The sequence below is a fragment of the Aptenodytes patagonicus genome, chromosome 1 (assembly GCF_965638725.1).
Source record: "Aptenodytes patagonicus chromosome 1, bAptPat1.pri.cur, whole genome shotgun sequence".
NCBI lineage: Eukaryota > Metazoa > Chordata > Aves > Sphenisciformes > Spheniscidae > Aptenodytes > Aptenodytes patagonicus.
Window position 1 is genome coordinate 120,367,082 of NC_134949.1, and position 14,437 is coordinate 120,381,518.

Genomic DNA, 14,437 nt, shown 5'->3' on the forward strand with positions numbered 1-14,437 from the left:
ATCATCATTTGATAATTGCCAGATGTCAAATTATCTTTAGGTAAAATTCTACAGTCTCAAATTAATTGGAACTTGACAGCAATGGAAAAACTTTATATCCATAGCGGCAAAAAGCTACACTTCCTGTCCAAAGACAGCTGTCCTCCTTTTCAGAAGAATTCCCAGAAGTACGACATACTACATACTCTTTCTGAGTACATTACTTACTACATACTCTTCATTAGTATGTGCAATGCTACATATTCTTCCTGAGTTCGCTATTTAATAACTTCAATAATTAAAATCCTAGGGAATATTTCATTGTTCCATATTTCCATACCCACAATCTGCATCTCAGAGAATCCTCTACTCCTTTAAAGTCTTTTTTGTTTTCTTGATGAAAATAAGTCCTCAGATAACCCACCATTGTCTTCCCTTTCCCCCGTCTGGAGGCAGCTGTAGACCTGAGAAATTCCCCACCTCTTGGCTAAGACACCTTGCCTTTAGAGGAACGGAAAGTCATATGCATATGGGTCTCCTGGAGAACAAGAAGCAGAAAAAGGGTGATTAAATGCTTCTGGAAGCTCTTGAAGGAAGGGAGCTCTGGCATAAACTTCTTTTCTTTTTCTGAAGTACAACAATGCTGCTGAGTTGCAAGCTTTAGGCGAGAAGCAGAAAATGATGACTTTTTTTACAGATAAGAAGATGTAAGCAATGAAAATACAGTATGCAGCAACATGCATTAGGACTGCTTGATTGATTGACTGTTCTTATTATCAGTATTTGTAATGATACATAACATCAATGTAGTAATAGCTATCTAAAGAAAAAGCAACCTACACATGCAAAGACCATTATTCTTTACGTGTAAAATTTGATGATCCTTCATTTACTTCCTTACCTACATTTCCCAGAATATCTTTGCTTAGCTACATTTCTTAAATCTCATGTCCAAGTGGTCAAATTGCATTCCAAACAGCAAAAAAGAATATTGGATGATCACAGATATCTCTTTTGAACTGTACAACCAGACCCTGACACCCTCATTTGAAATACTGGGTCTGTATATTATGCAAGATATTGCCTAAAGTTGAAAAAGGGGAAAAAAAATCAATACTACAAAGGTCATGATGAAACAAATAAAGAAACTGAGGATTATTTTTTCTTAAGAGAACTATAAAGAAAGTTATGTTATCATAAAAAATAATTAAAATGTAGTGCAAGGCGTTTTAAAAAAAGATATTTTGCATGAACTTTTATAGAAAATTTGGATCTAATTCTAGCTATTAGGCTGAGAGTTATCTCTCTCCAGAGATTCCTCACAGAAAGTCTTAAATAGTCCTTAAAAAGTGTACAAGTCTCATATCGGCATTCAGCACAGGTGTAAATTTCATCAACTTAGAGGTGTAAATCCCATTTGAGAGAATATCCCATTTCGCACACTTTTTGTCAGGGTTTTCCTTTCTTTTTTGTAAAAGAGGGAAGTGGGGGTTTTGGGGTTTTTTGGTTTTTGGTTTTTTTTGCTGGGGGGAACCACATCAATACACAGAAGTAGTAAATAAATAAATGAAAATTTGTTCAGAATTGTGCATTACTTTAGTTTCCATTATCCACATTTTACAAGAATACTCCTGTACAGAAAATGCAGAATACTAACAAATTATAGGAAAGTTTACACCTTAAAGTGTAACAGCTTGGAAACAACCACATTGCTCCAGCTGTTACTAAAAGAAATGTGGGATAGTCATGGAACACTCTTTCTACACAGTTTTTAACTCTTCTAAAATTTTTTCATTCCTAAATTGATGCATTTTTTTTCCATACTGTTATTGTGGTTTCTGATTCCCCTATTACCTCTGTACCAGAAACAAGGAAAAAATGTGTCAGTCTCTCTTAACTTTAGAGACATTCCTTATTTTCTCCACAGAGTGGGCATTTGTTAATGCTGTCAGCGACCCTGCCCATCAGAATTAGCTGAATGGTACACAAGAAAAGCAAATAGGGACCATGAGATGAGTAGGCGGGAAAATGTGTTGCCCTGTCACTACCCAGACAAGCAATCCCACTAAATACACACTGAAAATAAACATGTAATGGTGGACTACTCAGGTATATAAATGCCAATGTGCCTTTTGTCAGCCACAGACTCCTACTCACCTGTAGGTTAATTACAGGGCATTTGTTTTTGCTGATAAATATTCTATCACACGTTTCCTCCGTCATACAAATAGGAAAGCAGTATTCCCAGAAAGGCAATTAAATTATGTGTTTCCCCAGCCTAAGTATAGAGTAATCTAATTTACTATCCTAAGGTGCCTTCTATGAATACATTAAAATTAATATATTAATTTTACTTCTCAGAAGGAGGAATCTTAGTATACGATACAAATAAAAGTACCCAGGCTGGCACTCAAACATGCAGCTGTGCAGACATGTCTTATGATACAGTCATAGTCTGGCTTTGGAAACATGTGCTGATTCCCCCTGAAAAAACTTATAAGGAATAATTCACCATTTTAATCATATGTTATACAGAAAAAGTCTAGAAATTTGAAACTGGAAAACCAAATGCTTATTTATCTTGGTTATAAAATAAAATTTTTAAAAACAACACATATCTTTACAGCTGGGAAACGTTCAAGCTGACAGACTGCTGCTCAGAGCTCTTATTGTTTTAACCTAGAAAGCATATGAAAAAACACTAGGAACTGATCGTTCACATGTTTTAATCACCTGCTGAATAAAGTCTATGAGACTGTTTAGTGTTGTCAAAAATCAGTTAGTACTCTCAAAAAAATCATAATAAGCAAAGATCATATAAGTTATCTTGCCTAGGTAACCTCTATTTAATTTTCATGACTTTTTTACTTTCTTTTTGTTTGTAAGATGAAAACACATTCAAATACTCTCAAGGTTTTCTCCTACCTTTTTTCTTTGTTTGATAAACCATTCCCTCTTTAGGCTACACACCCAGCTAACTCTCTGTCCTTATATACAAATACGTTCCATGTAGTCACTTTGCTTTCCAATGTGTTTGAACATTTTCTAAGGAAAATTAGTTATACGAATTAGCCATAAATGTGATGCTATTCATCTCATTTATACAGACATCCACAGTCCAATTAATACCTTCTCAAAGTTCATGACTCAAAAATATCCTTCAGTCAACAAGTGACAGAATTCTAGTAACTCAAATGACACTGAAATAAGGTTTGCTACTTAAGTATACGTTACAAATACAGAGCAATTGTTATTTCGCTGCCTAAACCACTGGTTTCCCTTCAGTGCTGCTGAAATGAGAAACAGGTAACTGGGCTGGGTACGCCCATTCAGTATCTTAACATTGTAAATCAGGCCAAGAAATGCAAGAGTCTGAAGTGAAACTAATTCATTCCACTCCCCCTGCCCATACAGCCACCAGCATCCCTTTGCATTGCAGGACTAATATCAGCTTTAATGTGTGCCAATTGGACTTAGATACCCTAGCAAAAATTTGACCCCAAGTGCAAGTTCAGTTCATGAGGATCATTAAAACAGTCATAAACCAGAACAGAATCTACTTTTAAAGGCTTATCCCGTTCAGAAACTTTGTTTTCCTTTTGTCTCTCCCCACCAATTTATAATTTAAATAAAGAATAGAACAGAAGCCTGGAGCATCCAGACTTTCTGGATGTAAAACAGAACCTACTTGGATTTCATGTTAACTGCTGTGTTGTAAGGTCAGCCCCCAACAGCCTCCAAAAGAGTCATAAATAGTATCCACTAACAAATTAAGACAGATAAGGTAGTGTTTTTTAACTAGGAAAGGTGTCATAGATTTTAGAAGGCTTAAAAGTAAGAAAAACTCCTTTTAAGCTTGAAAGAGTTAATGGGATTTACTAGCCCATTAGTGCAAAAAATGTATTCTTGTCAAGGAAATAAGAGGTGGAGTGCTCATGCCTTTGCGTATCACCCAGTGATTACACCTCAGGAAGTATTATCTCAGCTGGTTTGGGCCATCCCACTTCCAATTGGCACTTCCTCTGCAACCTCCCATCCTTTCCCTGCTGTTTTATGTGGAACTCACCAGCTCTGGCACTTTCTTTATTTAATTCTCCCTAAGGGCATCAGCAGTGATTGAAGTAAACAGCGTGCTCTTATTTCCAATGTACATGCACACCAGAAAGAAAAGACTCGAATCTTGGCTTCCTTCATGGAGGCTTCTCTGTGCCAGGCTGCAAGTACAAAGACACTTCAAAGAACGTGTCTTTGAAATGAAATTTCCCACATTTTGAAAGAGTCTCTGGCTATTAAAACACTGGTACCCTGGGCAAACAAGCATCTCTCCAGCTTTACCCCCGTATTTGCAGTTCGCAAGCTGTTTTTAAGGTACAGCTAAGTGAAAAAAATGTACCTCGAGTGCTGTTCTAGAGGTTCAGTTATTAAAATGGCCTAAAGGAGAGCTCATGCAGCTGGATGTAAATTGAAGCAGGCCTGAGCCTATACCAAGGTATGCTGGGGTAGAGTATGCCAGGATGTTGAAGGTAGTGTTCCGTCAGTTTTGTCCTCCCATCTCACATTTTGTACCATGTGGAATTTGGCTGGATCTACCCAAACACTTTTGTCATCAGTTGGTTGCAGTCCATTGCTTCTCAGATGAGTTCCAACAAACCCCAACCTGATTTTAAAACAATTTTTAGTTTTATACCAGTACTGGCACTCCTTACTTCCCTTGTAATATGGCACAAACACCAACTACAAATCTAAACAACAGTACAGAAAGTTCACAGATTTGGTTTTTTATTTTGGTCATCCTCTAGGATGAAGATGTAGCTTTAAGAAAAACAGCCTGGGTGTGTTATGGAATGCACTTAAACATGGCAACAAATATGCTTTTCTTTATAGTGCCTGCTGGAGTTGCTCTGATGCTTCTTGTCGCTTGGGCTGCATCCACTAAAACATTGTGAAAATATAATAATTTCTGAAGATAATGGAATTTACTGAAGTGATAAGGTCATCATTTTCATGCTGAACTCACAAATCATTCCCCGACACACTCCATGTTTCAAAGTGATATTTAACATATGTAAATGTTTTGTAGTGTGCTATTTTTGTATTATGCTTCTGTGTCCAAAGTGAACACTGTTCTAAGAGTTTTTATTTATATGTGCTATATTATCTCAAACTAAACACATTATGTTAGCAAGTACCTCAAAGTTTTGAAAGAAAGTTTTCCAAACAGATCCTTAATCTTGAGAAAATTAATGGGCAGTTCTTAATAAATCTCACTAAGCATATCTGTTTTATGGCTGTGAAATGGCATCGAGTCTGAATATGATTAATTTAGTCTTGTTCATCTTTGAATAATTCATAGGAAAACACAGAATCAAGTCTGCTTCATAGCCCTAAACATAAGTTAACTACATCAGCAGTCCTTTCACTAAAACTGCTGTCTGTCAGATGACATCAGACTGAGTTGGTAAGGTCTTCAGTTTGCCAAAAGCCTTCTTTAGAAAGGATGGCTGTGGCCTCAGTGCTGGTTTTATATTTACACAGACAGCTCCTTTCCCCCCAAGCCTGGCTAGAACTCTGTGAAGCATAAAGTTATGTCTGCTCAGATCTGATTGTAGACTAAGGGTCTTTAATAATTCATTTTTCCAGTCAGATCTGCGGGGCAACTGTAAACCAAAAATGTCGGCGGCTTGAGGATTCAACTCTAGGTCCAAGAACAGGAGAAAGAAGACCTGTACATATTCCAGGTTGCATCTCCCAAGTCTCTGGCACATGTGCACACATCAGATATTAAAAAGCCATCTTGCTTTACTCACTGTGGCCTACTATAATTGTAACATGTAGAGTTTTCCACTGATAGATATGAAAAACAACATTTCTTCTTTAAATGATGCAGCATTGAAGGTATGTGCCGTAAACAGAACATATCATGCCAAAGATCTGAAAGTGGATCAAACATAAAACATAGGGATTTAGATGTAGCCCTTTTTATTTAGGCACAAAGACTTGCATTGTTTTAAGGAACTGAGCTTACCTTATTTCTGACTTAATTGACCTGGGTTTGAAATGCTATCAGAGAACTTCTGTGTAAAAAAAAAAAAAAAGGTGTTCACACAGTGCTGCATCCTTCCAAACAGGGTTGCCATAAATAAAGGAAATTTATCTCGAAAGGGATAGAGAGGAAGGGAGGGGGAGACTTTTTTGTTTGGCTCAGAGTGCACTTGCCTGGCTTTAAACAGCTTAACTTTGATCCAACCTTCGAAACCCCAGTGCATTTGCTTTTACAGTGTCTCTATTCCTCATCTTTAATTCTAGTTTGCAGTCAGGGCACCCTGCCAATGAGAGGAGGAGAGCTCAGCACACAGTTTCAGTGTTTGGACTTGGAAAGTCAGACCTTCATCTCTCAGACTTTGACCTACTGAAAAAAAGTCTACTAAATTTTGCGCTGATCATTTCTAACATAACCAGAAAAACAAACACACTGGCAGATACCAGGAGGAGGAGACTCTCCTGGTATAAAGGGAACAGCGCTAGTACACAGGAATTTGATCACACAAGATACTAGAAATAAATGAGACAGAAAAAGCACTGCACAGTGATACTTCTTGGGCTTTCTCACGTGGAGGAAGAAGCTGCTGTCCTGACACAGGCTTGAGGAATATCTTACAAAATATAAGTAGATTTGTGCTTGCAGTAAGTTTAAACTGCCTGAAACTTCATCACTGTGCATTTGGAAACTGGACTTCTGTGTTCAAAATGTATATTTAGAAACTGGGAAATCTTATACATTTCCTGGCAGCAACGTCATCCTTTCTCTTGCTTATGAATATATTCCTCCAAATCCGGACATCGTGACTGTAAAACCTGGTGTGACCCTTTAATATTAATGCCAGGAAAGATGATCATGTCAGAGAATTCCTCTCTTTGTCAGCTTGTTTGTTTTTGCTAGAGTGCTGGATTCTCAGCCCAGCCTCAGAGACCCCACCAAAACAAACAAGTAAAACCAAAAAACCCTAATCTGCATGAATAATTCCTCCTCAGTTGTTGTTACAGAATGCCAATTATTAATACATGGGGGTTTAGTTAGTTGAAAATTAAAATCAAGTCTGTCTTTTTTTTTTTCTTTTTAAATCTGAGCAATGCTTTGACTGACCTTTCCTAGCTTGTGCCACTAGTGTTGCCACTTGTTGAACTAATGGCTGCAGCACAACAATTTGCAAGCCAATGAAAGAAAATGAAGGCTTAAAACCTGCTTGAAGACAGTTCTTTATGAAAAAGCTTATTCCTTGATCAAAACTGACGTCTTTTCTCTTCAGTACTTAACGCCAAATACAGTCAGGAAGCAAACTAACAGACGGTCAGATATTGCAAGTAGCCTGTGAGATTCACACAGGGTTTTATTGGCTTCAGCAGTGTGACCTGAGCCATTTAGAGATGACCGTTAGCTCTGCACCTTGCCAGCTAACAATTTTGCAACCCCTAAGCACTCCAGCTTCTCCCTTTGAGATCCAGCTTTTACACAAATAACTTTTGAGACGCTGCATGTGGAAGCAGGACAGCAATCTGAAGCTTGGCTGACTACTATCAGTGCAGTAGCAACATAATTCAAATAAGAAAATACATTTTATGGGGCTTATAAAAATTGGATCATAAAATATAAACTAGTCGTTCACTTAAGTGAGACTATTCCCCTATATGCTTTACAGCAGAGAAGGAAAGAAGCATGTGTGTGTGAGTGTGTATGTGTATAAAAATTGTTATATAAATAATTCCAATGACAGTTTAGGCTTAAGGTTTATGTAATAAGCAAATTATACATGACAGACAAAATTTTATTCTCTGAATTCCTGACCTCCTCCTTCTTGGAGCACACAAAAAAGACAAGATATTTGCACATTATATCATAATGAGCATCTTGGATGACAATTTCCTTTCTAATTTTAACTCTAATATTTGAGAAAACAAAGTCATAGTTAATAACACTAATTAAAAAAATCATGTATGTGCATTTTATATACCACCAGCACTCTAAATACATATCTTTACAGTTTATTCAGACTGCAAGAGTCCCATATCTGCTTAAAAGATGGAACTATCTGATGCAGCATCAGAAAAATCTCTTGACAAACTTTATTAATAATTTAATCAGCTGTTCTTTTACCTATATTACTTAGCAAGTAATTTAACATATAATCTAGAAGTGGTCTTTAATTTAGTGGCATTCAGGAGATGTGCTAGGACGAATCAAATTGTCTGCTTAGTCCAATCTACAGAAGGTTACTGTACTAGGCACTGAAGCAAACACTCTGACAAACTGCACTGCCACATAACATGCTGAAACAAGTAATGGTAAGTCCCACAATAACACTTCCATTTTTATTTCTGTGAATCATAGTGTTTTAGAGAGAAATTAACATGTGCTTTTTCTCAGTGTTAGGGCCCTCTATTCATTTGCAGAATGAAAGGTTTTCTAAGTTTTTAATGTAAGTCAGACTAAACTCTTAATGGTGTATTCAACCAAGATGCAGCTATTAAGCTTCCCTTTAAAACATTCTCATCTCCTAAGCCAAGAGCCCTGGCTCAGCGCTGTCATAAATTTCAAGTTCCAAAATTAGTAAGTGGTAAAGGTGAAAAGGGATGGAAACAAAACACACCCATGATTCATTATTCATTGAGTGAGATCTAATACTGGATGAGAAAACTCACAAGCACTTTATACTTAGAGCTGACTCGACTGCTTCTACAAAATGCACAAAGGGCAATTTTCATTAGATGCACAGCAAGCATAGCTCCCACTCCATAAGCAAAGATGCTCCCTCTTGCATTAGCATGGAGAACTGGTGACTTCAGCTGAGGAGGGACTTCTACCAGATCTCTGCAGGGAGAGACTAAGAGAGACACACTGCAAGTGCAGGCATCAGGTGTTAAGACAACACCAGTTATCTTGCTCAAGTGTCTGGCAGACACTAAAGCTACTAATTCACAGTAACAGTAAAACTTCTCTAAGCAAACTTTTTCTTCCTGTCATTGAAATCTCTTATTATTTTTTCACTTAAGACAGCAGTCCTTTAGTAGTAGAAGAGAAGCATTCAAGCAAAAGGAAAATTACAGTTTTTCCTTTATATATAACAACATATTCTGGGAAAAGTTGGTAGATATGATGGAGGTCTTTTCCTAAACCAGACATGAGATTTCCTAATCTGAAGTCATTTCTTCTTCCACAATAAAGAGACTTCATCAAAACAACAAGAGAAATCGATTAATTTCATGCTTTCCTTACTTGCTGCTTCGCTGCATTCCTTTGCTTTTATCATGAGTAGTAATTCCCTCTCACACGCACCCCTTCAGCCAGTGAGTTTCCACATTACTATTGTAGGACTTGAGTGCTGTTTAGCACGGAACTAGCATCAGTTTACCCAGCTTAAAATAATATTTTGCTAGAGTTCAATAATTGTAGTCAAAGGATGCTTTATTTATATTTCAGGTAGTAAAGTACTAATTTTTCCTCTTTATACTTGAGAGGAATTTTAAAATCCTAGGTTCAGAACAAGCTAAGCCTTTGTGTTGCTCAGAAGATCTGAGGTCTGCTTAAAAAAAACCCTTAACGTTCAAAATCTTCAAGACTCCAAGTCATACCTGTACTGTCAGAGCTGGTGCTTAGTACAGAGCAGAGGACAGGAGGCAGCCCATAAAGGAACCATTGTATGGGAAGCAGCAGTATACAATTATGCATTTATGGAGGATTGACTGTTCTCTCAATTTTTTAATCAAGCTTTGTCTCAAAGAACTACGGTCAAATATCCAAGCTGCACCTTTTCCTTTCAAGTGCATCCTTCACTTGATTCCCAACATAATAGATCCTTCTTTATAGACACTCCATGCTTTGTTTTATTAAAGAGATCGCCTTCTCTTCTTCCCCTTCACCACCCCCAATGCCTTGAATTGGGCTGCTTTTTTAAGCTACCAGACTGATTTCTATTACCATTTTTATAAGAAATTTTCTCAGGACTCTTTCTCAGCATAAGAACTAATGACTAAATAGAGCTACGTTTTTAAAAAGCTTTTAATTTTTGTGTCTTGCCAAATGATTAGCTTTTTTTGGATGTACCTTGGAAGTTAAAAAAAAAAAATTGCAGAAAGGAGGTGTAATTGCTTTTTTGCTTTTCTCTAAGCAATTTTTTCATAAAGCAAATGTGGGAGAAAAAAATGTGTGAGAAAAATCTACCTTCCACAGATGCTAAGTGCCAAGGTATCTTCATTACCACAGTTTTTTAAATTGGTTTGTTTGAAACTGACTGTCAATCTCCTTACAAATATTTTGTAAATCATGGGCAAATTTTCTATATACTGCCTAATTTCTATATACTGCCTAATTACGCTACCTAGCTACTACCTGTATTCATTTGAAACCACCAATTTCCACAAAGACCAAACAATACGTTCTCAGTTAATGCAGTTCCGCTTATTCTGTCTTTAACTATAGACAGAGCAGAGAAAGCAAAATTTCAGTGAACACTTTTTTAAAGGATAGACTTTAGAAGTGCTAATAGTCTATTAAACACCACATAACGCATCCATGATTATAGCAGACCGTAAGCCCAGGCTTATTGACCATCACCACCCCGGTCAAAACGCTTAGTTAAGCACTCTTCACATTTATTGTTGTCTTCAACTTTGATTTAAATTAGGTTAAGCATTATGTTTTTAGTTTCAGCAGCAAGAAGCCTTCATTAAGAGATAAGAATACTTTTAATTATCTTAGGAAGATATACAGTGACAGCTCCATATAATTTCTTAACACATGGTTTTAATTGATATTCTTCATAAAGTTGGCAATGGAAGTATGAAAGAATTCAGAAGAGTTCATCTGCAGTATGACTAATATGGGCCAGGCTCCCTGCCTGATAAACAGATTGTGCCTGGGAACTGGTGTTACTCACTTAACATGGCTTTGTTTAAAAACCTTCCCTCGGCACCCCCACCCCCGCCAAGAACAGGGACCTTCCAGCCCGGGGAAAGAGGATGTTATCACCCTTTTTCATTTAAGCATATGCTTAATTTCATCATAGTCAGCAAAATACTTAGGCGCATGCTGTGCTTTTTCTTTTTTTTTTTTTTAAAGTGGCCTCTTCTACCTTAACTTTCAGTCAGTCCTTAGTTTATTTTTCAGAAAGGAGAGAGATTTACAAATGTTTTTATGTGCCTTAGAGTTCAGTTAAAACAGAAACCAGGTTTTGACTTGTGTGAATCTGTCCTGAAAGTGGAAAAAACAAACAAACAAACAAACAACATACATGCCTTGTTCTTTCTGAGGAGCAAGATTTGCAGGAGATAATAGCTTTTTCTAGACCAGCTGGCACAGCTGGAGAAAAAAAATGAACAAGTTTTTCAACATGCAAGCCCTTCTTCAATTCTGAAACAAGAGCAGGAGTCTTGCAAAGTAAAAGGAATTGTTCAGTTGAGTTTCATTGAGTCAAGCATTTAGAACGTCTGAAAGATCATGTAGTACCTCAGGAGCCCAAGGATGTTCTATGAGCTTGGGGTTTTTGTGTGTGCAGCAGCAGCAGCCACAGTCCTTCTCCCGCGTTCTGGGAGCAGGTTCTGCAGCGGGCAGCGAGCTGCCAGGAAGGTCGGTAAGAAAACAACAGGGAGCACCAAGGCCTTGTGCTGCCCAGGGGCTAAGCTTTCTTAAGGAATGCCTGCCTGGCTGCACATATTCAACGTTCCTTCTTCTTTTTTTTTTTTTTACAATGACAAGGGTTTTTTTCCCCCTCACACTGGAAAGATAGATCTTATGCCTTACCCTGAACATTTTATAATAATTTTACAAAGTGTAGTCTGTGTGGGGCCAGTCTGTGTGCTTCGAATAACTCATTCCTCCTTGCCCGCCTTGAAAAAATGAGTCTTCAGTGGGACATATGAGCATCAGGCCAACATTGCTTCCCTGAGAGAGGCAAGCCATCCACGTGGAACAAAAATTTTAGGGAGCTGTTGCTAATTTCACATGTCTAAAACTGTAACTCTTATCTGATTTAGCTAAAGTAAATAAAGGTGCAAACGGACAGTAGGAAATAGCTTTGTTTTCATTGGAGCAGGAATAAGCTGGAGTATGTTTGTTCCTGAATAAAGCAAACACAGCTATTGATTGAGCCCAGCTCACTCGGATGATTCAAATTAAGCACCAGGCGTTCAGGCCTTGATGTTCGTATCTCAGTTACAGAAACACAGGCAGAAACTATTCTGAGAGCTTGCGTGCAACGCTACTTATATTACTTGCAAGTATGCATTCATGGCAGCTTTTCTACTTGTAAGAAGAGAGCTCTGAAATAGCTCAAAGACATGATTTTAAAGACATGAATATAAGGTGTTAATCCTTTTTTTTTTGTTTACAAGAGGGCAAACAGGGACAAGAAACTAGAAGATCAGGATAGGGGACAGAGATAAGAGGCTGGGAGAAGAAGCCAATGAGAGCAGGAAACTGAACGAGGGGTTGTTCAGAGGGAGAAGAATTTGTAACCCTAAAGCACATTTTCTTCAGAGCTGAAATACGATGCAGGACTCCTGAAGCTCAGCATGCCTTTACTATCAGCGTATATTTAGGAAACTCAGTGAGAAAAGGCACGGTTCATTTCCCTTTAAGGTCTGTGCTCACATCTGTGTTGAGCAGTAAAGATAAAAAGCAGATTTTCCTACTCTAGGTCTGGAGCTGCTAAATAATTAGAAAATCCCTATTAGTGTGCATGCCTTCAAGAAGCTTATCAAAAGTTATAGAGTGAACCTAACTTTCTTATATTTCTTCTGACCTTAATAGTGTTTATTTAAATAGATACTATTATTCAGGATTTTTTTTCCCAATGTGGGTTAGATATATAACCAGGCACACTGTAAAACGGTATATTCTGTTTACATATTCTTGCAGTTACTACATGATCTGTTGTTCAAAATACTCCCAGTTTCAAAAAGGCTACAGGATCTAGATCTTTACAAGGAAGTTTTAAAACATTAAGAGGTAACATTTATGTTTTCACACATATAGTCTGCTTTTTTCCATTTTTATTTTTGCATTCATAGACTATAAATTACAAGGAACACTTGCTACTTTTACTTGTTTCTGCCAAAGTTACTGTGGGTGGGTTTGACGCTTAAAGTTAGATCATATGTGAAGGAAAGAACATGCAATCTCTTAGGACAGAGAGACCTTTTCAGGGAGTTTCCCTTCTCAGGAATATAGGAGCTATTTTCATTCTATAAATGATTGACTTATCCACTTCACGTTGCATGTATCAACTGGAAACAATTACCTTTTGAAAGAGGAAGGTTTCAATTTTAGTATGAGTGAGCACCATCTGTAATTTAGTGCCTTCAGGCTGCCTTAACTAAAAAGTTCAATAAGTTAAAGCCAGGAAAAGGGGGGGGGGGGGGGGGGGTGTGTGAAGAAACTTCAAATGTTTCCAGCAAAAATGAGTCTTTTAGTCTTTTGTTTGCACACAGATGATTATGCTCGTGGGATGGTTGTAAGTAGTGCTTTTTTTTTTTTACCATTTTCTGAGTTTGTTTGAAGTGTCAGTGCTACACCATTGTGAGGATGTAGTCCAGATGTCGTCATTTTGAAGTTCAGGACAAATAATGGATTATCCTCAACACTGTTTATAAACAGAGTGCAAACGTAGAGCCAGTGTAACAGCCTGGCTTGCCTTTCATTTTAGAAACATTAAAAAAAGACAATAGCTTTTGGTTCATTCAGAAGAGAGTTCTAGAAATTATATTTTAAAAAAATCATTTTACGTAAGAAAAAAGCCAGAAATATTTACACAGAAACATTACATCTATACACAAAAAAGCTTTCTTTTTTGATCATAGAAAGCATTTCAGCAACAGGCAAGTTGCAAAATATGTCAGTTCTGTTAGAAGAAATATCTCAAAATGGGTTCTTATCTGAATCTTATCCTAACTAAGGCATATAAACATATTGTTGCTCTGCAAAGAAGGTCTGGAGATATTAAGAAAAACAGACTTTCTGATATGGTTTTCAATCCTACTGTTTAGGACAGGACTGGAACTACTGTTTTCATACACACAGCATGTTTCTGAAGTATTTTAACACTTCTAATCATCTCCAAAGCCACCAGAGTTAGAAGAAATTTTTTTTAGATGTGAAAAAATTTAACTGAATGGTATGAAGTCAGCTAAAAGGGTTTTTGTTATCATTTTATACCTTAATCTTGTTCTATGATATGCCACTTACATGTGTTTAACAATTACTAATCTTATTCAGCCATCAGTGTTATTTTTCTCTATCTATTGTCTATTGTGTGCTTTTTCCAAGAATTATTTAAACTTCACCTCTGGATGTCTTGCAAACCACCTTGCCCTCTTCTTTCTCCAAATACAATGTGTACCTTAGCTAAGAAACTGTATAAAGTTGGGTAACATCAAGGTTTTGATGTTACATGCAAGCATTCTTTAC